We start from the raw sequence: 25020 nt of genomic DNA on the forward strand, positions 1-25020 counted from the left end.
GCGAAGGGTTACAAAAATAGCTCTAGTTACAGATTGGTAGACCCGATTTGAAATCCGACTTGTTGCTTGAAAAGCTGAAGATTAGGGGTAGATTTTATATAGAAAACATTCTGTAAAATGTTGGGAAAGGGGTCAAAACGGCAGTTTTTGTGAAAGTTGTTTTGAATTTAATGAATCTGCTAACTTCTGACATTTTTTACCGAAGCCAGAAAAACAGGCGAAGGGTTTCAAAAATAGCTCTAGTTACAGATTGGTAGACCCGATTTGAAATCCGACTTGTTGCTTGAAAAGCTGAAGATTAGGGGTAGATTTTATATAGAAAACATTCTGTAAAATGTTGGGAAAGGGGTCAAAACGGCAGTTTTTGTGAAAGTTGTTTTGAATTTAATGAATCTGCTAACTTCTGACATTTTTTACCGAAGCCAGAAAAACAGGCGAAGGGTTACAAAAATAGCTCTAGTTACAGATTGGTAGACCCGATTTGAAATCCGACTTGTTGCTTGAAAAGCTGAAGATTAGGGGTAGATTTTATATAGAAAACATTGTTTTCTGTAAAATGTTGGGAAAGGGGTCAAAACGGCAGTTTTTGTGAAAGTTGTTTTGAATTTAATGAATCTGCTAACTTCTGACATTTTTTACCGAAGCCAGAAAAACAGGCGAAGGGTTACAAAAATAGCTCTAGTTACAGATTGGTAGACCCGATTTGAAATCCGACTTGTTGCTTGAAAAGCTGAAGATTAGGGGTAGATTTTATATAGAAAACATTCTGTAAAATGTTGGGAAAGGGGTCAAAACGGCAGTTTTTGTGAAAGTTGTTTTGAATTTAATGAATCTGCTAACTTCTGACATTTTTTACCGAAGCCAGAAAAACAGGCGAAGGGTTACAAAAATAGCTCTAGTTACAGATTGGTAGACCCGATTTGAAATCCGACTTGTTGCTTGAAAAGCTGAAGATTAGGGGTAGATTTTATATAGAAAACATTCTGTAAAATGTTGGGAAAGGGGTCAAAACGGCAGTTTTTGTGAAAGTTGTTTTGAATTTAATGAATCTGCTAACTTCTGACATTTTTTACCGAAGCCAGAAAAACAGGCGAAGGGTTACAAAAATAGCTCTAGTTACAGATTGGTAGACCCGATTTGAAATCCGACTTGTTGCTTGAAAAGCTGAAGATTAGGGGTAGATTTTATATAGAAAACATTCTGTAAAATGTTGGGAAAGGGGTCAAAACGGCAGTTTTTGCGAAAGTTGTTTTGAATTTAATGAATCTGCTAACTTCTGACATTTTTTACCGAAGCCAGAAAAACAGGCGAAGGGTTACAAAAATAGCTCTAGTTACAGATTGGTAGACCCGATTTGAAATCCGACTTGTTGCTTGAAAAGCTGAAGATTAAGGGTAGATTTTATATAGAAAACATTGTTTTCTGTAAAATGTTGGGAAAGGGGTCAAAACGGCAGTTTTTGTGAAAGTTGTTTTGAATTTAATGAATCTGCTAACTTCTGACATTTTTTACCGAAGCCAGAAAAACAGGCGAAGGGTTACAAAAATAGCTCTAGTTACAGATTGGTAGACCCGATTTGAAATCCGACTTGTTGCTTGAAAAGCTGAAGATTAGGGGTAGATTTTATATAGAAAACATTCTGTAAAATGTTGGGAAAGGGGTCAAAACGGCAGTTTTTGTGAAAGTTGTTTTGAATTTAATGAATCTGCTAACTTCTGACATTTTTTACCGAAGCCAGAAAAACAGGCGAAGGGTTACAAAAATAGCTCTAGTTACAGATTGGTAGACCCGATTTGAAATCCGACTTGTTGCTTGAAAAGCTGAAGATTAGGGGTAGATTTTATATAGAAAACATTCTGTAAAATGTTGGGAAAGGGGTCAAAACGGCAGTTTTTGTGAAAGTTGTTTTGAATTTAATGAATCTGCTAACTTCTGACATTTTTTACCGAAGCCAGAAAAACAGGCGAAGGGTTACAAAAATAGCTCTAGTTACAGATTGGTAGACCCGATTTGAAATCCGACTTGTTGCTTGAAAAGCTGAAGATTAGGGGTAGATTTTATATAGAAAACATTCTGTAAAATGTTGGGAAAGGGGTCAAAACGGCAGTTTTTGCGAAAGTTGTTTTGAATTTAATGAATCTGCTAACTTCTGACATTTTTTACCGAAGCCAGAAAAACAGGCGAAGGGTTACAAAAATAGCTCTAGTTACAGATTGGTAGACCCGATTTGAAATCCGACTTGTTGCTTGAAAAGCTGAAGATTAAGGGTAGATTTTATATAGAAAACATTGTTTTCTGTAAAATGTTGGGAAAGGGGTCAAAACGGCAGTTTTTGTGAAAGTTGTTTTGAATTTAATGAATCTGCTAACTTCTGACATTTTTTACCGAAGCCAGAAAAACAGGCGAAGGGTTACAAAAATAGCTCTAGTTACAGATTGGTAGACCCGATTTGAAATCCGACTTGTTGCTTGAAAAGCTGAAGATTAGGGGTAGATTTTATATAGAAAACATTCTGTAAAATGTTGGGAAAGGGGTCAAAACGGCAGTTTTTGCGAAAGTTGTTTTGAATTTAATGAATCTGCTAACTTCTGACATTTTTTACCGAAGCCAGAAAAACAGGCGAAGGGTTACAAAAATAGCTCTAGTTACAGATTGGTAGACCCGATTTGAAATCCGACTTGTTGCTTGAAAAGCTGAAGATTAAGGGTAGATTTTATATAGAAAACATTGTTTTCTGTAAAATGTTGGGAAAGGGGTCAAAACGGCAGTTTTTGTGAAAGTTGTTTTGAATTTAATGAATCTGCTAACTTCTGACATTTTTTACCGAAGCCAGAAAAACAGGCGAAGGGTTACAAAAATAGCTCTAGTTACAGATTGGTAGACCCGATTTGAAATCCGACTTGTTGCTTGAAAAGCTGAAGATTAGGGGTAGATTTTATATAGAAAACATTCTGTAAAATGTTGGGAAAGGGGTCAAAACGGCAGTTTTTGTGAAAGTTGTTTTGAATTTAATGAATCTGCTAACTTCTGACATTTTTTACCGAAGCCAGAAAAACAGGCGAAGGGTTTCAAAAATAGCTCTAGTTACAGATTGGTAGACCCGATTTGAAATCCGACTTGTTGCTTGAAAAGCTGAAGATTAGGGGTAGATTTTATATAGAAAACATTCTGTAAAATGTTGGGAAAGGGGTCAAAACGGCAGTTTTTGCGAAAGTTGTTTTGAATTTAATGAATCTGCTAACTTCTGACATTTTTTACCGAAGCCAGAAAAACAGGCGAAGGGTTACAAAAATAGCTCTAGTTACAGATTGGTAGACCCGATTTGAAATCCGACTTGTTGCTTGAAAAGCTGAAGATTAAGGGTAGATTTTATATAGAAAACATTGTTTTCTGTAAAATGTTGGGAAAGGGGTCAAAACGGCAGTTTTTGTGAAAGTTGTTTTGAATTTAATGAATCTGCTAACTTCTGACATTTTTTACCGAAGCCAGAAAAACAGGCGAAGGGTTTCAAAAATAGCTCTAGTTACAGATTGGTAGACCCGATTTGAAATCCGACTTGTTGCTTGAAAAGCTGAAGATTAGGGGTAGATTTTATATAGAAAACATTCTGTAAAATGTTGGGAAAGGGGTCAAAACGGCAGTTTTTGCGAAAGTTGTTTTGAATTTAATGAATCTGCTAACTTCTGACATTTTTACCGAAGCCAGAAAAACAGGCGAAGGGTTACAAAAATAGCTCTAGTTACAGATTGGTAGACCCGATTTGAAATCCGACTTGTTGCTTGAAAAGCTGAAGATTAAGGGTAGATTTTATATAGAAAACATTGTTTTCTGTAAAATGTTGGGAAAGGGGTCAAAACGGCAGTTTTTGTGAAAGTTGTTTTGAATTTAATGAATGTGCTAACTTCTGACATTTTTTACCGAAGCCAGAAAAACAGGCGAAGGGTTACAAAAATAGCTCTAGTTACAGATTGGTAGACCCGATTTGAAATCCGACTTGTTGCTTGAAAAGCTGAAGATTAGGGGTAGATTTTATATAGAAAACATTGTTTTCTGTAAAATGTTGGGAAAGGGGTCAAAACGGCAGTTTTTGTGAAAGTTGTTTTGAATTGAATGAATGTGCTAACTTCTGACATTTTTTACCGAAGCCAGAAAAACAGGCGAAGGGTTACAAAAATAGCTCTAGTTACAGATTGGTAGACCCGATTTGAAATCCGACTTGTTGCTTGAAAAGCTGAAGATTAGGGGTAGATTTTATATAGAAAACATTGTTTTCTGTAAAATGTTTTGAATTTAATGAATCTGCTAACTTCTGACATTTTTTACTGAAGCCAGAAAAACAGGTGAAGGATTACAAAAATAGCTCTAGTTACAGATTGGTAGACCCGATTTGAAATCCGACTTGTTGCTTGAAAAGCTGAAGATTGGGGTAGATTTTATATAGAAAAAATTGTTTTCTGTAAAATTTTGGGAAAGGGGTCAAAACGGCAGTTTTTGGGAAAGTTGTTTTGAATTTAATGAATCTGCTAACTTCTGACATGTTTTACCGAAGCCAGAAAAACAGGCGAAGGGTTACAAAATTTGCTCTAGTTACAGATTGGTAGACCCGATTTGAAATCCGACTTGTTGCTTGAAAGCTGAAGATTAGGGGTAGATTTTATATAGAAAACATTGTTTTCTGTAAAATTTTGGGAAAGGGGTCAAAACGGCAGTTTTTGTGAAAGTTGTTTTGAATTTAATGAATCTGCTAACTTCTGACATTTTTTACCGAAGCCAGAAAAACAGGCGAAGGGTTAAAAAAATAGCTCTAGTTACAGATTGGTAGACCTGATTTGAAATCCGACTTGTTGCTTGAAAAGCTGAAGATTAGGGGTAGATTTTATATAGAAAACATTGTTTTCTGTAAAATGTTGGGAAAGGGGTCAAAACGGCAGTTTTTGTAAAAGTTGTTTTGAATTTAATGAATCTGCTAACTTCTGACATTTTTTACCGAAGCCAGAAAAACAGGCGAAGGGTTACAAAAATAGCTCTAGTTACAGATTGGTAGACCCGATTTGAAATCCGACTTGTTGCTTGAAAAGCTGAAGATTAGCGGTAGATTTTATATAGAAAACATTGTTTTCTGTAAAATGTTGGGAAACGGGTCAAAACGGCAGTTTTTGTGAAAGTTGTTTTGAATTTAATGAATCTGCTAACTTCTGACATTTTTTACCGAAGCCAGAAAAACAGGCGAAGGGTTACAAAAATAGCTCTAGTTACAGATTGGTAGACCCGATTTGAAATCCGACTTGTTGCTTGAAAAGCTGAAGATTAGGGGTAGATTTTATATAGAAAACATTGTTTTCTGTAAAATGTTTTGAATTTAATGAATGTGCTAACTTCTGACATTTTTTACCGAAGCCAGAAAAACAGGCGAAGGGTTACAAAAATAGCTCTAGTTACAGATTGGTAGACCCGATTTGAAATCCGACTTGTTGCTTGAAAAGCTGAAGATTAGGGGTAGATTTTATATAGAAAACATTGTTTTCTGTAAAATGTTTTGAATTTAATGAATGTGCTAACTTCTGACATTTTTTACCGAAGCCAGAAAAACAGGCGAAGGTTTACAAAAATAGCTCTAGTTACAGATTGGTAGACCCGATTTGAAATCCGACTTGTTGCGTGAAAAGCTGAAGATTAGGGGTAGATTTTATATAGAAAACATTGTTTTCTGTAAAATGTTGGGAAAGGGGTCAAAACGGCAGTTTTTGTGAAAGTTGTTTTGAATTTTTTGAATCTGCTAACTTCTGACATTTTTTACCGAAGCCAGAAAAACAGGCGAAGGGTTACAAAAATAGCTCTAGTTACAGATTGGTAGACCCGATTTGAAATCCGACTTGTTGCTTGAAAAGCTGAAGATTAGGGGTAGATTTTATATAGAAAACATTGTTTTCTGTAAAATGTTTTGAATTTAATGAATCTGCTAACTTCTGACATTTTTTACTGAAGCCAGAAAAACAGGCGAAGGATTACAAAAATAGCTCTAGTTACAGATTGGTAGACCCGATTTGAAATCCGACTTGTTGCTTGAAAAGCTGAAGATTGGGGTAGATTTTATATAGAAAAAATTGTTTTCTGTAAAATTTTGGGAAAGGGGTCAAAACGGCAGTTTTTGGGAAAGTTGTTTTGAATTTAATGAATCTGCTAACTTCTGACATGTTTTACCGAAGCCAGAAAAACAGGCGAAGGGTTACAAAATTTGCTCTAGTTACAGATTGGTAGACTCGATTTGAAATCCGACTTGTTGCTTGAAAGCTGAAGATTAGGGGTAGATTTTATATAGAAAACATTGTTTTCTGTAAAATTTTGGGAAAGGGGTCAAAACGGCAGTTTTTGTGAAAGTTGTTTTGAAATAAATGAATCTGCTAACTTCTGACATTTTTTACCGAAGCCAGAAAAACAGGCGAAGGGTTACAAAAATAGCTCTAGTTACAGATTGGTAGACCCGATTTGAAATCCGACTTGTTGCTTGAAAAGCTGAAGATTAGGGGTAGATTTTATATAGAAAACATTGTTTTCTGTAAAATGTTTTGAATTTAATGAATCTGCTAACTTCTGACATTTTTTACCGAAGCCAGAAAAACAGGCGAAGGGTTACAAAAATAGCTCTAGTTACAGATTGGTAGACCCGATTTGAAATCCGACTTGTTGCTTGAAAAGCTGAAGATTAGGGGTAGATTTTATATAGAAAACATTGTTTTCTGTAAAATGTTGGGAAAGGGGTCAAAACGGCAGTTTTTGTGAAAGTTGTTTTGAATTTATTGAATCTGCTAACTTCTGACATTTTTACCGAAGCCAGAAAAACAGGCGAAGGGTTACAAAAATAGCTCTAGTTACAGATTGGTAGACCCGATTTGAAATCCGACTTGTTGCTTGAAAAGCTGAAGATTAGGGGTAGATTTTATATAGAAAACATTCTGTAAAATGTTGGGAAAGGGGTCAAAACGGCAGTTTTTGCGAAAGTTGTTTTGAATTTAATGAATCTGCTAACTTCTGACATTTTTTACCGAAGCCAGAAAAACAGGCGAAGGGTTACAAAAATAGCTCTAGTTACAGATTGGTAGACCCGATTTGAAATCCGACTTGTTGCTTGAAAAGCTGAAGATTAGGGGTAGATTTTATATAGAAAACATTGTTTTCTGTAAAATGTTGGGAAAGGGGTCAAAACGGCAGTTTTTGTGAAAGTTGTTTTGAATTTAATGAATCTGCTAACTTCTGAAATTTTTTACCGAAGCCAGAAAAACAGGCGAAGGGTTACAAAAATAGCTCTAGTTACAGATTGGTAGACCCGATTTGAAATCCGACTTGTTGCTTGAAAAGCTGAAGATTAGGGGTAGATTTTATATAGAAAACATTCTTTAAAATGTTGGGAAAGGGGTCAAAACGGCAGTTTTTGCGAAAGTTGTTTTGAATTTAATGAATCTGCTAACTTCTGACATTTTTTACCGAAGCCAGAAAAACAGGCGAAGGGTTTCAAAAATAGCTCTAGTTACAGATTGGTAGACCCGATTTGAAATCCGACTCGTTGCTTGAAAAGCTGAAGATTAGGGGTAGATTTTATATAGAAAACATTCTGTAAAATGTTGGGAAAGGGGTCTAAACGGCAGTTTTTGTGAAAGTTGTTTTGAATTTAATGAATCTGCTAACTTCTGACATTTTTTACCGAAGCCAGAAAAACAGGCGAAGGGTTACAAAAATAGCTCTAGTTACAGATTGGTAGACCCGATTTGAAATCCGACTTGTTGCTTGAAAAGCTGAAGATTAAGGGTAGATTTTATATAGAAAACATTGTTTTCTGTAAAATGTTGGGAAAGGGGTCAAAACGGCAGTTTTTGTGAAAGTTGTTTTGAATTTAATGAATCTGCTAACTTCTGAAATTTTTTACCGAAGCCAGAAAAACAGGCGAAGGGTTACAAAAATAGCTCTAGTTACAGATTGGTAGACCCGATTTGAAATCCAACTTGTTGCTTGAAAAGCTGAAGATTAGGGGTAGATTTTATATAGAAAACATTCTGTAAAATGTTGGGAAAGGGGTCAAAACGGCAGTTTTTGTGAAAGTTGTTTTGAATTTAATGAATCTGCTAACTTCTGACATTTTTTACCGAAGCCAGAAAAACAGGCGAAGGGTTTCAAAAATAGCTCTAGTTACAGATTGGTAGACCCGATTTGAAATCCGACTCGTTGCTTGAAAAGCTGAAGATTAGGGGTAGATTTTATATAGAAAACATTCTGTAAAATGTTGGGAAAGGGGTCAAAACGGCAGTTTTTGCGAAAGTTGTTTTGAATTTAATGAATCTGCTAACTTCTGACATTTTTTACCGAAGCCAGAAAAACAGGCGAAGGGTTACAAAAATAGCTCTAGTTACAGATTGGTAGACCCGATTTGAAATCCGACTTGTTGCTTGAAAAGCTGAAGATTAAGGGTAGATTTTATATAGAAAACATTGTTTTCTGTAAAATGTTGGGAAAGGGGTCAAAACGGCAGTTTTTGTGAAAGTTGTTTTGAATTTAATGAATCTGCTAACTTCTGACATTTTTTACCGAAGCCAGAAAAACAGGCGAAGGGTTTCAAAAATAGCTCTAGTTACAGACTGGTAGACCCGATTTGAAATCCGACTTGTTGCTTGAAAAGCTGAAGATTAGGGGTAGATTTTATATAGAAAACATTCTGTAAAATGTTGGGAAAGGGGTCAAAACGGCAGTTTTTGCGAAAGTTGTTTTGAATTTAATGAATCTGCTAACTTCTGACATTTTTACCGAAGCCAGAAAAACAGGCGAAGGGTTACAAAAATAGCTCTAGTTACAGATTGGTAGACACCATTTGAAATCCGACTTGTTGCTTGAAAAGCTGAAGATTAGGGGTAGATTTTATATAGAAAACATTCTGTATAATGTTGGGAAAGGGGTCAAAACGGCAGTTTTTGTGAAAGTTGTTTTGAATTTAATGAATCTGCTAACTTCTGACATTTTTTACCGAAGCCAGAAAAACAGGCGAAGGGTTACAAAAATAGCTCTAGTTACAGATTGGTAGACCCGATTTGAAATCCGACTTGTTGCTTGAAAAGCTGAAGATTAGGGGTAGATTTTATATAGAAAACATTCTTTAAAATGTTGGGAAAGGGGTCAAAACGGCAGTTTTTGCGAAAGTTGTTTTGAATTTAATGAATCTGCTAACTTCTGACATTTTTTACCGAAGCCAGAAAAACAGGCGAAGGGTTTCAAAAATAGCTCTAGTTACAGATTGGTAGACCCGATTTGAAATCCGACTCGTTGCTTGAAAAGCTGAAGATTAGGGGTAGATTTTATATAGAAAACATTCTGTAAAATGTTGGGAAAGGGGTCAAAACGGCAGTTTTTGTGAAAGTTGTTTTGAATTTAATGAATCTGCTAACTTCTGACATTTTTTACCGAAGCCAGAAAAACAGGCGAAGGGTTACAAAAATAGCTCTAGTTACAGATTGGTAGACCCGATTTGAAATCCGACTTGTTGCTTGAAAAGCTGAAGATTAAGGGTAGATTTTATATAGAAAACATTGTTTTCTGTAAAATGTTGGGAAAGGGGTCAAAACGGCAGTTTTTGTGAAAGTTGTTTTGAATTTAATGAATCTGCTAACTTCTGAAATTTTTTACCGAAGCCAGAAAAACAGGCGAAGGGTTACAAAAATAGCTCTAGTTACAGATTGGTAGACCCGATTTGAAATCCGACTTGTTGCTTGAAAAGCTGAAGATTAGGGGTAGATTTTATATAGAAAACATTCTGTAAAATGTTGGGAAAGGGGTCAAAACGGCAGTTTTTGTGAAAGTTGTTTTGAATTTAATGAATCTGCTAACTTCTGACATTTTTTACCGAAGCCAGAAAAACAGGCGAAGGGTTTCAAAAATAGCTCTAGTTACAGATTGGTAGACCCGATTTGAAATCCGACTCGTTGCTTGAAAAGCTGAAGATTAGGGGTAGATTTTATATAGAAAACATTCTGTAAAATGTTGGGAAAGGGGTCAAAACGGCAGTTTTTGTGAAAGTTGTTTTGAATTTAATGAATCTGCTAACTTCTGACATTTTTTACCGAAGCCAGAAAAACAGGCGAAGGGTTACAAAAATAGCTCTAGTTACAGATTGGTAGACCCGATTTGAAATCCGACTTGTTGCTTGAAAAGCTGAAGATTAAGGGTAGATTTTATATAGAAAACATTGTTTTCTGTAAAATGTTGGGAAAGGGGTCAAAACGGCAGTTTTTGTGAAAGTTGTTTTGAATTTAATGAATCTGCTAACTTCTGAAATTTTTTACCGAAGCCAGAAAAACAGGCGAAGGGTTACAAAAATAGCTCTAGTTACAGATTGGTAGACCCGATTTGAAATCCAACTTGTTGCTTGAAAAGCTGAAGATTAGGGGTAGATTTTATATAGAAAACATTCTGTAAAATGTTGGGAAAGGGGTCAAAACGGCAGTTTTTGTGAAAGTTGTTTTGAATTTAATGAATCTGCTAACTTCTGACATTTTTTACCGAAGCCAGAAAAACAGGCGAAGGGTTTCAAAAATAGCTCTAGTTACAGATTGGTAGACCCGATTTGAAATCCGACTCGTTGCTTGAAAAGCTGAAGATTAGGGGTAGATTTTATATAGAAAACATTCTGTAAAATGTTGGGAAAGGGGTCAAAACGGCAGTTTTTGCGAAAGTTGTTTTGAATTTAATGAATCTGCTAACTTCTGAAATTTTTTACCGAAGCCAGAAAAACAGGCGAAGGGTTACAAAAATAGCTCTAGTTACAGATTGGTAGACCCGATTTGAAATCCAACTTGTTGCTTGAAAAGCTGAAGATTAGGGGTAGATTTTATATAGAAAACATTCTGTAAAATGTTGGGAAAGGGGTCAAAACGGCAGTTTTTGCGAAAGTTGTTTTGAATTTAATGAATCTGCTAACTTCTGACATTTTTTACCGAAGCCAGAAAAACAGGCGAAGGGTTACAAAAATAGCTCTAGTTACAGATTGGTAGACCCGATTTGAAATCCGACTCGTTGCTTGAAAAGCTGAAGATTAGGGGTAGATTTTATATAGAAAACATTCTGTAAAATGTTGGGAAAGGGGTCAAAACGGCAGTTTTTGCGAAAGTTGTTTTGAATTTAATGAATCTGCTAACTTCTGACATTTTTTACCGAAGCCAGAAAAACAGGCGAAGGGTTACAAAAATAGCTCTAGTTACAGATTGGTAGACCCGATTTGAAATCCGACTTGTTGCTTGAAAAGCTGAAGATTAAGGGTAGATTTTATATAGAAAACATTGTTTTCTGTAAAATGTTGGGAAAGGGGTCAAAACGGCAGTTTTTGTGAAAGTTGTTTTGAATTTAATGAATCTGCTAACTTCTGACATTTTTTACCGAAGCCAGAAAAACAGGCGAAGGGTTTCAAAAATAGCTCCAGTTACAGACTGGTAGACCCGATTTGAAATCCGACTTGTTGCTTGAAAAGCTGAAGATTAGGGGTAGATTTTATATAGAAAACATTCTGTAAAATGTTGGGAAAGGGGTCAAAACGGCAGTTTTTGCGAAAGTTGTTTTGAATTTAATGAATCTGCTAACTTCTGACATTTTTACCGAAGCCAGAAAAACAGGCGAAGGGTTACAAAAATAGCTCTAGTTACAGATTGGTAGACCCGATTTGAAATCCGACTTGTTGCTTGAAAAGCTGAAGATTAAGGGTAGATTTTATATAGAAAACATTGTTTTCTGTAAAATGTTGGGAAAGGGGTCAAAACGGCAGTTTTTGTGAAAGTTGTTTTGAATTTAATGAATGTGCTAACTTCTGACATTTTTTACCGAAGCCAGAAAAACAGGCGAAGGGTTACAAAAATAGCTCTAGTTACAGATTGGTAGACCCGATTTGAAATCCGACTTGTTGCTTGAAAAGCTGAAGATTAGGGGTAGATTTTATATAGATAACATTGTTTTCTGTAAAATGTTTTGAATTTAATGAATCTGCTAACTTCTGACATTTTTTACCGAAGCCAGAAAAACAGGCGAAGGGTTACAAAAATAGCTCTAGTTACAGATTGGTAGACCCGATTTGAAATCCGACTTGTTGCTTGAAAAGCTGAAGATTAGGGGTAGATTTTATATAGAAAACATTGTTTTCTGTAAAATGTTGGGAAAGGGGTCAAAACGGCAGTTTTTGTGAAAGTTGTTTTGAATTTATTGAATCTGCTAACTTCTGACATTTTTACCGAAGCCAGAAAAACAGGCGAAGGGTTACAAAAATAGCTCTAGTTACAGATTGGTAGACCCGATTTGAAATCCGACTTGTTGCTTGAAAAGCTGAAGATTAGGGGTAGATTTTATATAGAAAACATTCTGTAAAATGTTGGGAAAGGGGTCAAAACGGCAGTTTTTGCGAAAGTTGTTTTGAATTTAATGAATCTGCTAACTTCTGACATTTTTTACCGAAGCCAGAAAAACAGGCGAAGGGTTACAAAAATAGCTCTAGTTACAGATTGGTAGACCCGATTTGAAATCCGACTTGTTGCTTGAAAAGCTGAAGATTAAGGGTAGATTTTATATAAAAAAACATTGTTTTCTGTAAAATGTTGGGAAAGGGGTCAAAACGGCAGTTTTTGTGAAAGTTGTTTTGAATTTATTGAATCTGCTAACTTCTGAAATTTTTACCGAAGCCAGAAAAACAGGCGAAGGGTTACAAAAATAGCTCTAGTTACAGATTGGTAGACCCGATTTGAAATCCGACTTGTTGCTTGAAAAGCTGAAGATTAGGGGTAGATTTTATATAGAAAACATTCTGTAAAATGTTGGGAAAGGGGTCAAAACGGCAGTTTTTGCGAAAGTTGTTTTGAATTTAATGAATCTGCTAACTTCTGACATTTTTTACCGAAGCCAGAAAAACAGGCGAAGGGTTACAAAAATAGCTCTAGTTACAGATTGGTAGACCCGATTTGAAATCCGACTTGTTGCTTGAAAAGCTGAAGATTAAGGGTAGATTTTATATAGAAAACATTGTTTTCTGTAAAATGTTGGGAAAGGGGTCAAAACGGCAGTTTTTGTGAAAGTTGTTTTGAATTTAATGAATGTGCTAACTTCTGACATTTTTTACCGAAGCCAGAAAAACAGGCGAAGGGTTACAAAAATAGCTCTAGTTACAGATTGGTAGACCCGATTTGAAATCCGACTTGTTGCTTGAAAAGCTGAAGATTAGGGGTAGATTTTATATAGAAAACATTGTTTTCTGTAAAATGTTTTGAATTTAATGAATCTGCTAACTTCTGACATTTTTTACCGAAGCCAGAAAAACAGGCGAAGGGTTACAAAAATAGCTCTAGTTACAGATTGGTAGACCCGATTTGAAATCCGACTTGTTGCTTGAAAAGCTGAAGATTAGGGGTAGATTTTATATAGAAAACATTGTTTTCTGTAAAATGTTTTGAATTTAATGAATCTGCTAACTTCTGACATTTTTTACCGAAGCCAGAAAAACAGGCGAAGGGTTACAAAAATAGCTCTAGTTACAGATTGGTAGACCCGATTTGAAATCCGACTTGTTGCTTGAAAAGCTGAAGATTAGGGGTAGATTTTATATAGAAAACATTGTTTTCTGTAAAATGTTGGGAAAGGGGTCAAAACGGCAGTTTTTGTGAAAGTTGTTTTGAATTTATTGAATCTGCTAACTTCTGACATTTTTACCGAAGCCAGAAAAACAGGCGAAGGGTTACAAAAATAGCTCTAGTTACAGATTGGTAGACCCGATTTGAAATCCGACTTGTTGCTTGAAAAGCTGAAGATTAGGGGTAGATTTTATATAGAAAACATTCTGTAAAATGTTGGGAAAGGGGTCAAAACGGCAGTTTTTGCGAAAGTTGTTTTGAATTTAATGAATCTGCTAACTTCTGACATTTTTTACCGAAGCCAGAAAAACAGGCGAAGGGTTACAAAAATAGCTCTAGTTACAGATTGGTAGACCCGATTTGAAATCCGACTTGTTGCTTGAAAAGCTGAAGATTAAGGGTAGATTTTATATAGAAAACATTGTTTTCTGTAAAATGTTGGGAAAGGGGTCAAAACGGCAGTTTTTGTGAAAGTTGTTTTGAATTTAATGAATCTGCTAACTTCTGAAATTTTTTACCGAAGCCAGAAAAACAGGCGAAGGGTTACAAAAATAGCTCTAGTTACAGATTGGTAGACCCGATTTGAAATCCAACTTGTTGCTTGAAAAGCTGAAGATTAGGGGTAGATTTTATATAGAAAACATTCTGTAAAATGTTGGGAAAGGGGTCAAAACGGCAGTTTTTGTGAAAGTTGTTTTGAATTTAATGAATCTGCTAACTTCTGACATTTTTTACCGAAGCCAGAAAAACAGGCGAAGGGTTTCAAAAATAGCTCTAGTTACAGATTGGTAGACCCGATTTGAAATCCGACTCGTTGCTTGAAAAGCTGAAGATTAGGGGTAGATTTTATATAGAAAACATTCTGTAAAATGTTGGGAAAGGGGTCAAAACGGCAGTTTTTGCGAAAGTTGTTTTGAATTTAATGAATCTGCTAACTTCTGACATTTTTTACCGAAGCCAGAAAAACAGGCGAAGGGTTACAAAAATAGCTCTAGTTACAGATTGGTAGACACCATTTGAAATCCGACTTGTTGCTTGAAAAGCTGAAGATTAAGGGTAGATTTTATATAGAAAACATTGTTTTCTGTAAAATGTTGGGAAAGGGGTCAAAACGGCAGTTTTTGTGAAAGTTGTTTTGAATTTAATGAATCTGCTAACTTCTGACATTTTTTACCGAAGCCAGAAAAACAGGCGAAGGGTTTCAAAAATAGCTCTAGTTACAGACTGGTAGACCCGATTTGAAATCCGACTTGTTGCTTGAAAAGCTGAAGATTAGGGGTAGATTTTATATAGAAAACATTCTGTAAAATGTTGGGAAAGGGGTCAAAACGGCAGTTTTTGCGAAAGTTGTTTTGAATTTAATGAATCTGCTAACTTCTGACATTTTTACCGAAGCCAGAAAAACAGGCGAAGGGTTACAAAAATAGCTCTAGTTACAGATTGGTAGACCCGATTTGAAATCCGACTTGTTGCTTGAAAAGCTGAAGATTAAGGGTAGATTTTATATAGAAAACATTGTTTTCTGTAAAATGTTGGGAAAGGGGTCAAAACGGCAGTTTTTGTGAAAGTTGTTTTGAATTTAATGAATGTGCTAACTTCTGACATTTTTTACCGAAGCCAGAAAAACAGGCGAAGGGTTACAAAAATAGCTCTAGTTACAGATTGGTAGACCCGATTTGAAATCCGACTTGTTGCTTGAAAAGCTGAAGATTAGGGGTAGATTTTATATAGAAAACATTGTTTTCTGTAAAATGTTTTGAATTTAATGAATCTGCTAACTTCTGACATTTTTTACCGAAGCCAGAAAAACAGGCGAAGGGTTACAAAAATAGCTCTAGTTACAGATTGGTAGACCCGATTTGAAATCCGACTTGTTGCTTGAAAAGCTGAAGATTAGGGGTAGATTTTATATAGAAAACATTGTTTTCTGTAAAATGTTGGGAAAGGGGTCAAAACGGCAGTTTTTGTGAAAGTTGTTTTGAATTTATTGAATCTGCTAACTTCTGACATTTTTACCGAAGCCAGAAAAACAGGCGAAGGGTTACAAAAATAGCTCTAGTTACAGATTGGTAGACCCGATTTGAAATCCGACTTGTTGCTTGAAAAGCTGAAGATTAGGGGTAGATTTTATATAGAAAACATTCTGTAAAATGTTGGGAAAGGGGTCAAAACGGCAGTTTTTGCGAAAGTTGTTTTGAATTTAATGAATCTGCTAACTTCTGACATTTTTTACCGAAGCCAGAAAAACAGGCGAAGGGTTACAAAAATAGCTCTAGTTACAGATTGGTAGACCCGATTTGAAATCCGACTTGTTGCTTGAAAAGCTGAAGATTAAGGGTAGATTTTATATAAAAAAACATTGTTTTCTGTAAAATGTTGGGAAAGGGGTCAAAACGGCAGTTTTTGTGAAAGTTGTTTTGAATTTATTGAATCTGCTAACTTCTGAAATTTTTACCGAAGCCAGAAAAACAGGCGAAGGGTTACAAAAATAGCTCTAGTTACAGATTGGTAGACCCGATTTGAAATCCGACTTGTTGCTTGAAAAGCTGAAGATTAGGGGTAGATTTTATATAGAAAACATTCTGTAAAATGTTGGGAAAGGGGTCAAAACGGCAGTTTTTGCGAAAGTTGTTTTGAATTTAATGAATCTGCTAACTTCTGACATTTTTTACCGAAGCCAGAAAAACAGGCGAAGGGTTACAAAAATAGCTCTAGTTACAGATTGGTAGACCCGATTTGAAATCCGACTTGTTGCTTGAAAAGCTGAAGATTAAGGGTAGATTTTATATAGAAAACATTGTTTTCTGTAAAATGTTGGGAAAGGGGTCAAAACGGCAGTTTTTGTGAAAGTTGTTTTGAATTTAATGAATGTGCTAACTTCTGACATTTTTTACCGAAGCCAGAAAAACAGGCGAAGGGTTACAAAAATAGCTCTAGTTACAGATTGGTAGACCCGATTTGAAATCCGACTTGTTGCTTGAAAAGCTGAAGATTAGGGGTAGATTTTATATAGAAAACATTGTTTTCTGTAAAATGTTTTGAATTTAATGAATCTGCTAACTTCTGACATTTTTTACCGAAGCCAGAAAAACAGGCGAAGGGTTACAAAAATAGCTCTAGTTACAGATTGGTAGACCCGATTTGAAATCCGACTTGTTGCTTGAAAAGCTGAAGATTAGGGGTAGATTTTATATAGAAAACATTGTTTTCTGTAAAATGTTTTGAATTTAATGAATCTGCTAACTTCTGACATTTTTTACCGAAGCCAGAAAAACAGGCGAAGGGTTACAAAAATAGCTCTAGTTACAGATTGGTAGACCCGATTTGAAATCCGACTTGTTGCTTGAAAAGCTGAAGATTAGGGGTAGATTTTATATAGAAAACATTGTTTTCTGTAAAATGTTGGGAAAGGGGTCAAAACGGCAGTTTTTGTGAAAGTTGTTTTGAATTTATTGAATCTGCTAACTTCTGACATTTTTACCGAAGCCAGAAAAACAGGCGAAGGGTTACAAAAATAGCTCTAGTTACAGATTGGTAGACCCGATTTGAAATCCGACTTGTTGCTTGAAAAGCTGAAGATTAGGGGTAGATTTTATATAGAAAACATTCTGTAAAATGTTGGGAAAGGGGTCAAAACGGCAGTTTTTGCGAAAGTTGTTTTGAATTTAATGAATCTGCTAACTTCTGACATTTTTTACCGAAGCCAGAAAAACAGGCGAAGGGTTACAAAAATAGCTCTAGTTACAGATTGGTAGACCCGATTTGAAATCCGACTTGTTGCTTGAAAAGCTGAAGATTAAGGGTAGATTTTATATAGAAAACATTGTTTTCTGTAAAATGTTGGGAAAGGGGTCAAAACGGCAGTTTTTGTGAAAGTTGTTTTGAATTTAATGAATCTGCTAACTTCTGAAATTTTTTACCGAAGCCAGAAAAACAGGCGAAGGGTTACAAAAATAGCTCTAGTTACAGATTGGTAGACCCGATTTGAAATCCAACTTGTTGCTTGAAAAGCTGAAGATTAGGGGTAGATTTTATATAGAAAACATTCTGTAAAATGTTGGGAAAGGGGTCAAAACGGCAGTTTTTGTGAAAGTTGTTTTGAATTTAATGAATCTGCTAACTTCTGACATTTTTTACCGAAGCCAGAAAAACAGGCGAAGGGTTTCAAAAATAGCTCTAGTTACAGATTGGTAGACCCGATTTGAAATCCGACTCGTTGCTTGAAAAGCTGAAGATTAGGGGTAGATTTTATATAGAAAACATTCTGTAAAATGTTGGGAAAGGGGTCAAAACGGCAGTTTTTGCGAAAGTTGTTTTGAATTTAATGAATCTGCTAACTTCTGACATTTTTTACCGAAGCCAGAAAAACAGGCGAAGGGTTACAAAAATAGCTCTAGTTACAGATTGGTAGACCCGATTTGAAATCCGACTTGTTGCTTGAAAAGCTGAAGATTAAGGGTAGATTTTATATAGAAAACATTGTTTTCTGTAAAATGTTGGGAAAGGGGTCAAAACGGCAGTTTTTGTGAAAGTTGTTTTGAATTTAATGAATCTGCTAACTTCTGACATTTTTTACCGAAGCCAGAAAAACAGGCGAAGGGTTTCAAAAATAGCTCTAGTTACAGACTGGTAGACCCGATTTGAAATCCGACTTGTTGCTTGAAAAGCTGAAGATTAGGGGTAGATTTTATATAGAAAACATTCTGTAAAATGTTGGGAAAGGGGTCAAAACGGCAGTTTTTGCGAAAGTTGTTTTGAATTTAATGAATCTGCTAACTTCTGACATTTTTACCGAAGCCAGAAAAACAGGCGAAGGGTTACAAAAATAGCTCTAGTTACAGATTGGTAGACCCGATTTGAAATCCGACTTGTTGCTTGAAAAGCTGAAGTTTAAGGGTAGATTTTATATAGAAAACATTGTTTTCTGTAAAATGTTGGGAAAGGGGTCAAAACGGCAGTTTTTGTGAAAGTTGTTTTGAATTTAATGAATGTGCTAACTTCTGACATTTTTTACCGAAGCCAGAAAAACAGGCGAAGGGTTACAAAAATAGCTCTAGTTACAGATTGGTAGACCCGATTTGAAATCCGACTTGTTGCTTGAAAAGCTGAAGATTAGGGGTAGATTTTATATAGAAAACATTGTTTTCTGTAAAATGTTTTGAATTTAATGAATCTGCTAACTTCTGACATTTTTTACCGAAGCCAGAAAAACAGGCGAAGGGTTACAAAAATAGCTCTAGTTACAGATTGGTAGACCCGATTTGAAATCCGACTTGTTGCTTGAAAAGCTGAAGATTAGGGGTAGATTTTATATAGAAAACATTGTTTTCTGTAAAATGTTTTGAATTTAATGAATCTGCTAACTTCTGACATTTTTTACCGAAGCCAGAAAAACAGGCGAAGGGTTACAAAAATAGCTCTAGTTACAGATTGGTAGACCCGATTTGAAATCCGACTTGTTGCTTGAAAAGCTGAAGATTAGGGGTAGATTTTATATAGAAAACATTGTTTTCTGTAAAATGTTGGGAAAGGGGTCAAAACGGCAGTTTTTGTGAAAGTTGTTTTGAATTTATTGAATCTGCTAACTTCTGACATTTTTACCGAAGCCAGAAAAACAGGCGAAGGGTTACAAAAATAGCTCTAGTTACAGATTGGTAGACCCGATTTGAAATCCGACTTGTTGCTTGAAAAGCTGAAGATTAGGGGTAGATTTTATATAGAAAACATTCTGTAAAATGTTGGGAAAGGGGTCAAAACGGCAGTTTTTGCGAAAGTTGTTTTGAATTTAATGAATCTGCTAACTTCTGACATTTTTTACCGAAGCCAGAAAAACAGGCGAAGGGTTACAAAAATAGCTCTAGTTACAGATTGGTAGACCCGATTTGAAATCCGACTTGTTGCTTGAAAAGCTGAAGATTAAGGGTAGATTTTATATAGAAAACATTGTTTTCTGTAAAATGTTGGGAAAGGGGTCAAAACGGCAGTTTTTGTGAAAGTTGTTTTGAATTTAATGAATCTGCTAACTTCTGAAATTTTTTACCGAAGCCAGAAAAACAGGCGAAGGGTTACAAAAATAGCTCTAGTTACAGATTGGTAGACCCGATTTGAAATCCGACTTGTTGCTTGAAAAGCTGAAGATTAGGGGTAGATTTTATATAGAAAACATTCTTTAAAATGTTGGGAAAGGGGTCAAAACGGCAGTTTTTGCGAAAGTTGTTTTGAATTTAATGAATCTGCTAACTTCTGACATTTTTTACCGAAGCCAGAAAAACAGGCGAAGGGTTTCAAAAATAGCTCTAGTTACAGATTGGTAGACCCGATTTGAAATCCGACTCGTTGCTTGAAAAGCTGAAGATTAGGGGTAGATTTTATATAGAAAACATTGCTGTAAAATGTTGGGAAAGGGGTCAAAACGGCAGTTTTTGTGAAAGTTGTTTTGAATTTAATGAATCTGCTAACTTCTGACATTTTTTACCGAAGCCAGAAAAACAGGCGAAGGGTTACAAAAATAGCTCTAGTTACAGATTGGTAGACCCGATTTGAAATCCGACTTGTTGCTTGAAAAGCTGAAGATTAAGGGTAGATTTTATATAGAAAACATTGTTTTCTGTAAAATGTTGGGAAAGGGGTCAAAACGGCAGTTTTTGTGAAAGTTGTTTTGAATTTAATGAATCTGCTAACTTCTGAAATTTTTTACCGAAGCCAGAAAAACAGGCGAAGGGTTACAAAAATAGCTCTAGTTACAGATTGGTAGACCCGATTTGAAATCCAACTTGTTGCTTGAAAAGCTGAAGATTAGGGGTAGATTTTATATAGAAAACATTCTGTAAAATGTTGGGAAAGGGGTCAAAACGGCAGTTTTTGTGAAAGTTGTTTTGAATTTAATGAATCTGCTAACTTCTGACATTTTTTACCGAAGCCAGAAAAACAGGCGAAGGGTTACAAAAATAGCTCGTTACAGATTGGTAGACCCGATTTGAAATCCGACTTGTTGCTTGAAAAGCAGAAGATTAGGGGTAGATTTTATATAGAAAACATTGTTTTCTGTAAAATGTTGGGAAAGGGGTCAAAACGGCAGTTTTTGTGAAAGTTGTTTTGAATTGAATGAATGTGCTAACTTCTGACATTTTTTACCGAAGCCAGAAAAACAGGCGAAGGGTTACAAAAATAGCTCTAGTTACAGATTGGTAGACCCGATTTGAAATCCGACTTGTTGCTTGAAAAGCTGAAGATTAGGGGTAGATTTTATATAGAAAACATTGTTTTCTGTAAAATGTTTTGAATTTAATGAATCTGCTAACTTCTGACATTTTTTACCGAAGCCAGAAAAACAGGCGAAGGATTACAAAAATAGCTCTAGTTACAGATTGGTAGACCCGATTTGAAATCCGACTTGTTGCTTGAAAAGCTGAAGATTGGGGTAGATTTTATATAGAAAAAATTGTTTTCTGTAAAATTTTCGGAAAGGGGTCAAAACGGCAGTTTTTGGGAAAGTTGTTTTGAATTTAATGAATCTGCTAACTTCTGACATGTTTTACCGAAGCCAGAAAAACAGGCGAAGGGTTAAAAAAATAGCTCTAGTTACAGATTGGTAGACCTGATTTGAAATCCGACTTGTTGCTTGAAAAGCTGAAGATTAGGGGTAGATTTTATATAGAAAACATTGTTTTCTGTAAAATGTTGGGAAAGGGGTCAAAACGGCAGTTTTTGTAAAAGTTGTTTTGAATTTAATGAATCTGCTAACTTCTGACATTTTTTACCGAAGCCAGAAAAACAGGCGAAGGGTTACAAAAATAGCTCTAGTTACAGATTGGTAGACCCGATTTGAAATCCGACTTGTTGCTTGAAAAGCTGAAGATTAGGGGTAGATTTTATATAGAAAACATTGTTTTCTGTAAAATGTTGGGAAAGGGGTCAAAACGGCAGTTTTTGTGAAAGTTGTTTTGAATTTAATGAATCTGCTAACTTCTGACATTTTTTACCGAAGCCAGAAAAACAGGCGAAGGGTTACAAAAATAGCTCTAGTTACAGATTGGTAGACCCGATTTGAAATCCGACTTGTTGCTTGAAAAGCTGAAGATTAGGGGTAGATTTTATATAGAAAACATTGTTTTCTGTAAAATGTTTTGAATTTAATGAATCTGCTAACTTCTGACATTTTTTACCGAAGCCAGAAAAACAGGCGAAGGATTACAAAAATAGCTCTAGTTACAGATTGGTAGACCCGATTTGAAATCCGACTTGTTGCTTGAAAAGCTGAAGATTGGGGTAGATTTTATATAGAAAAAATTGTTTTCTGTAAAATTTTGGGAAAGGGGTCAAAACGGCAGTTTTTGGGAAAGTTGTTTTGAATTTAATGAATCTGCTAACTTCTGACATGTTTTACCGAAGCCAGAAAAACAGGCGAAGGGTTAAAAAAATAGCTCTAGTTACAGATTGGTAGACCTGATTTGAAATCCGACTTGTTGCTTGAAAAGCTGAAGATTAGGGGTAGATTTTATATAGAAAACATTGTTTTCTGTAAAATGTTGGGAAAGGGGTCAAAACGGCAGTTTTTGTAAAAGTTGTTTTGAATTTAATGAATCTGCTAACTTCTGACATTTTTTACCGAAGCCAGAAAAACAGGCGAAGGGTTACAAAAATAGCTCTAGTTACAGATTGGTAGACCCGATTTGAAATCCGACTTGTTGCTTGAAAAGCTGAAGATTAGGGGTAGATTTTATATAGAAAACATTGTTTTCTGTAAAATGTTGGGAAAGGGGTCAAAACGGCAGTTTTTGTGAAAGTTGTTTTGAATTTAATGAATCTGCTAACTTCTGACATTTTTTACCGAAGCCAGAAAAACAGGCGAAGGGTTACAAAAATAGCTCTAGTTACAGATTGGTAGACCCGATTTGAAATCCGACTCGTTGCTTGAAAAGCTGAAGATTAGGGGTAGATTTTATATAGAAAACATTGTTTTCTGTAAAATGTTGGGAAAGGGGTCAAAACGGCAGTTTTTGTGAAAGTTGTTTTGAATTTATTGAATCTGCTAACTTCTGACATTTTTACCGAAGCCAGAAAAACAGGCGAAGGGTTACAAAAATAGCTCTAGTTACAGATTGGTAGACCCGATTTGAAATCCGACTTGTTGCTTGAAAAGCTGAAGATTAGGGGTAGATTTTATATAGAAAACATTCTGTAAAATGTTGGGAAAGGGGTCAAAACGGCAGTTTTTGCGAAAGTTGTTTTGAATTTAATGAATCTGCTAACTTCTGACATTTTTTACCGAAGCCAGAAAAACAGGCGAAGGGTTACAAAAATAGCTCTAGTTACAGATTGGTAGACCCGATTTGAAATCCGACTTGTTGCTTGAAAAGCTGAAGATTAAGGGTAGATTTTATATAGAAAACATTGTTTTCTGTAAAATGTTGGGAAAGGGGTCAAAACGGCAGTTTTTGTGAAAGTTGTTTTGAATTTAATGAATCTGCTAACTTCTGAAATTTTTTACCGAAGCCAGAAAAACAGGCGAAGGGTTACAAAAATAGCTCTAGTTACAGATTGGTAGACCCGATTTGAAATCCGACTTGTTGCTTGAAAAGCTGAAGATTAGGGGTAGATTTTATATAGAAAACATTCTTTAAAATGTTGGGAAAGGGGTCAAAACGGCAGTTTTTGCGAAAGTTGTTTTGAATTTAATGAATCTGCTAACTTCTGACATTTTTTACCGAAGCCAGAAAAACAGGCGAAGGGTTTCAAAAATAGCTCTAGTTACAGATTGGTAGACCCGATTTGAAATCCGACTCGTTGCTTGAAAAGCTGAAGATTAGGGGTAGATTTTATATAGAAAACATTCTGTAAAATGTTGGGAAAGGGGTCAAAACGGCAGTTTTTGTGAAAGTTGTTTTGAATTTAATGAATCTGCTAACTTCTGACATTTTTTACCGAAGCCAGAAAAACAGGCGAAGGGTTACAAAAATAGCTCTAGTTACAGATTGGTAGACCCGATTTGAAATCCGACTTGTTGCTTGAAAAGCTGAAGATTAAGGGTAGATTTTATATAGAAAACATTGTTTTCTGTAAAATGTTGGGAAAGGGGTCAAAACGGCAGTTTTTGTGAAAGTTGTTTTGAATTTAATGAATCTGCTAACTTCTGAAATTTTTTACCGAAGCCAGAAAAACAGGCGAAGGGTTACAAAAATAGCTCTAGTTACAGATTGGTAGACCCGATTTGAAATCCAACTTGTTGCTTGAAAAGCTGAAGATTAGGGGTAGATTTTATATAGAAAACATTCTGTAAAATGTTGGGAAAGGGGTCAAAACGGCAGTTTTTGTGAAAGTTGTTTTGAATTTAATGAATCTGCTAACTTCTGACATTTTTTACCGAAGCCAGAAAAACAGGCGAAGGGTTACAAAAATAGCTCGTTACAGATTGGTAGACCCGATTTGAAATCCGACTTGTTGCTTGAAAAGCAGAAGATTAGGGGTAGATTTTATATAGAAAACATTGTTTTCTGTAAAATGTTGGGAAAGGGGTCAAAACGGCAGTTTTTGTGAAAGTTGTTTTGAATTGAATGAATGTGCTAACTTCTGACATTTTTTACCGAAGCCAGAAAAACAGGCGAAGGGTTACAAAAATAGCTCTAGTTACAGATTGGTAGACCCGATTTGAAATCCGACTTGTTGCTTGAAAAGCTGAAGATTAGGGGTAGATTTTATATAGAAAACATTGTTTTCTGTAAAATGTTTTGAATTTAATGAATCTGCTAACTTCTGACATTTTTTACCGAAGCCAGAAAAACAGGCGAAGGATTACAAAAATAGCTCTAGTTACAGATTGGTAGACCCGATTTGAAATCCGACTTGTTGCTTGAAAAGCTGAAGATTGGGGTAGATTTTATATAGAAAAAATTGTTTTCTGTAAAATTTTCGGAAAGGGGTCAAAACGGCAGTTTTTGGGAAAGTTGTTTTGAATTTAATGAATCTGCTAACTTCTGACATGTTTTACCGAAGCCAGAAAAACAGGCGAAGGGTTAAAAAAATAGCTCTAGTTACAGATTGGTAGACCTGATTTGAAATCCGACTTGTTGCTTGAAAAGCTGAAGATTAGGGGTAGATTTTATATAGAAAACATTGTTTTCTGTAAAATGTTGGGAAAGGGGTCAAAACGGCAGTTTTTGTAAAAGTTGTTTTGAATTTAATGAATCTGCTAACTTCTGACATTTTTTACCGAAGCCAGAAAAACAGGCGAAGGGTTACAAAAATAGCTCTAGTTACAGATTGGTAGACCCGATTTGAAATCCGACTTGTTGCTTGAAAAGCTGAAGATTAGGGGTAGATTTTATATAGAAAACATTGTTTTCTGTAAAATGTTGGGAAAGGGGTCAAAACGGCAGTTTTT

The sequence above is a fragment of the Salvelinus fontinalis genome, chromosome 26 (assembly GCF_029448725.1).
Source record: "Salvelinus fontinalis isolate EN_2023a chromosome 26, ASM2944872v1, whole genome shotgun sequence".
In the NCBI taxonomy this organism is placed as follows: Eukaryota; Metazoa; Chordata; class Actinopteri; order Salmoniformes; family Salmonidae; genus Salvelinus; species Salvelinus fontinalis.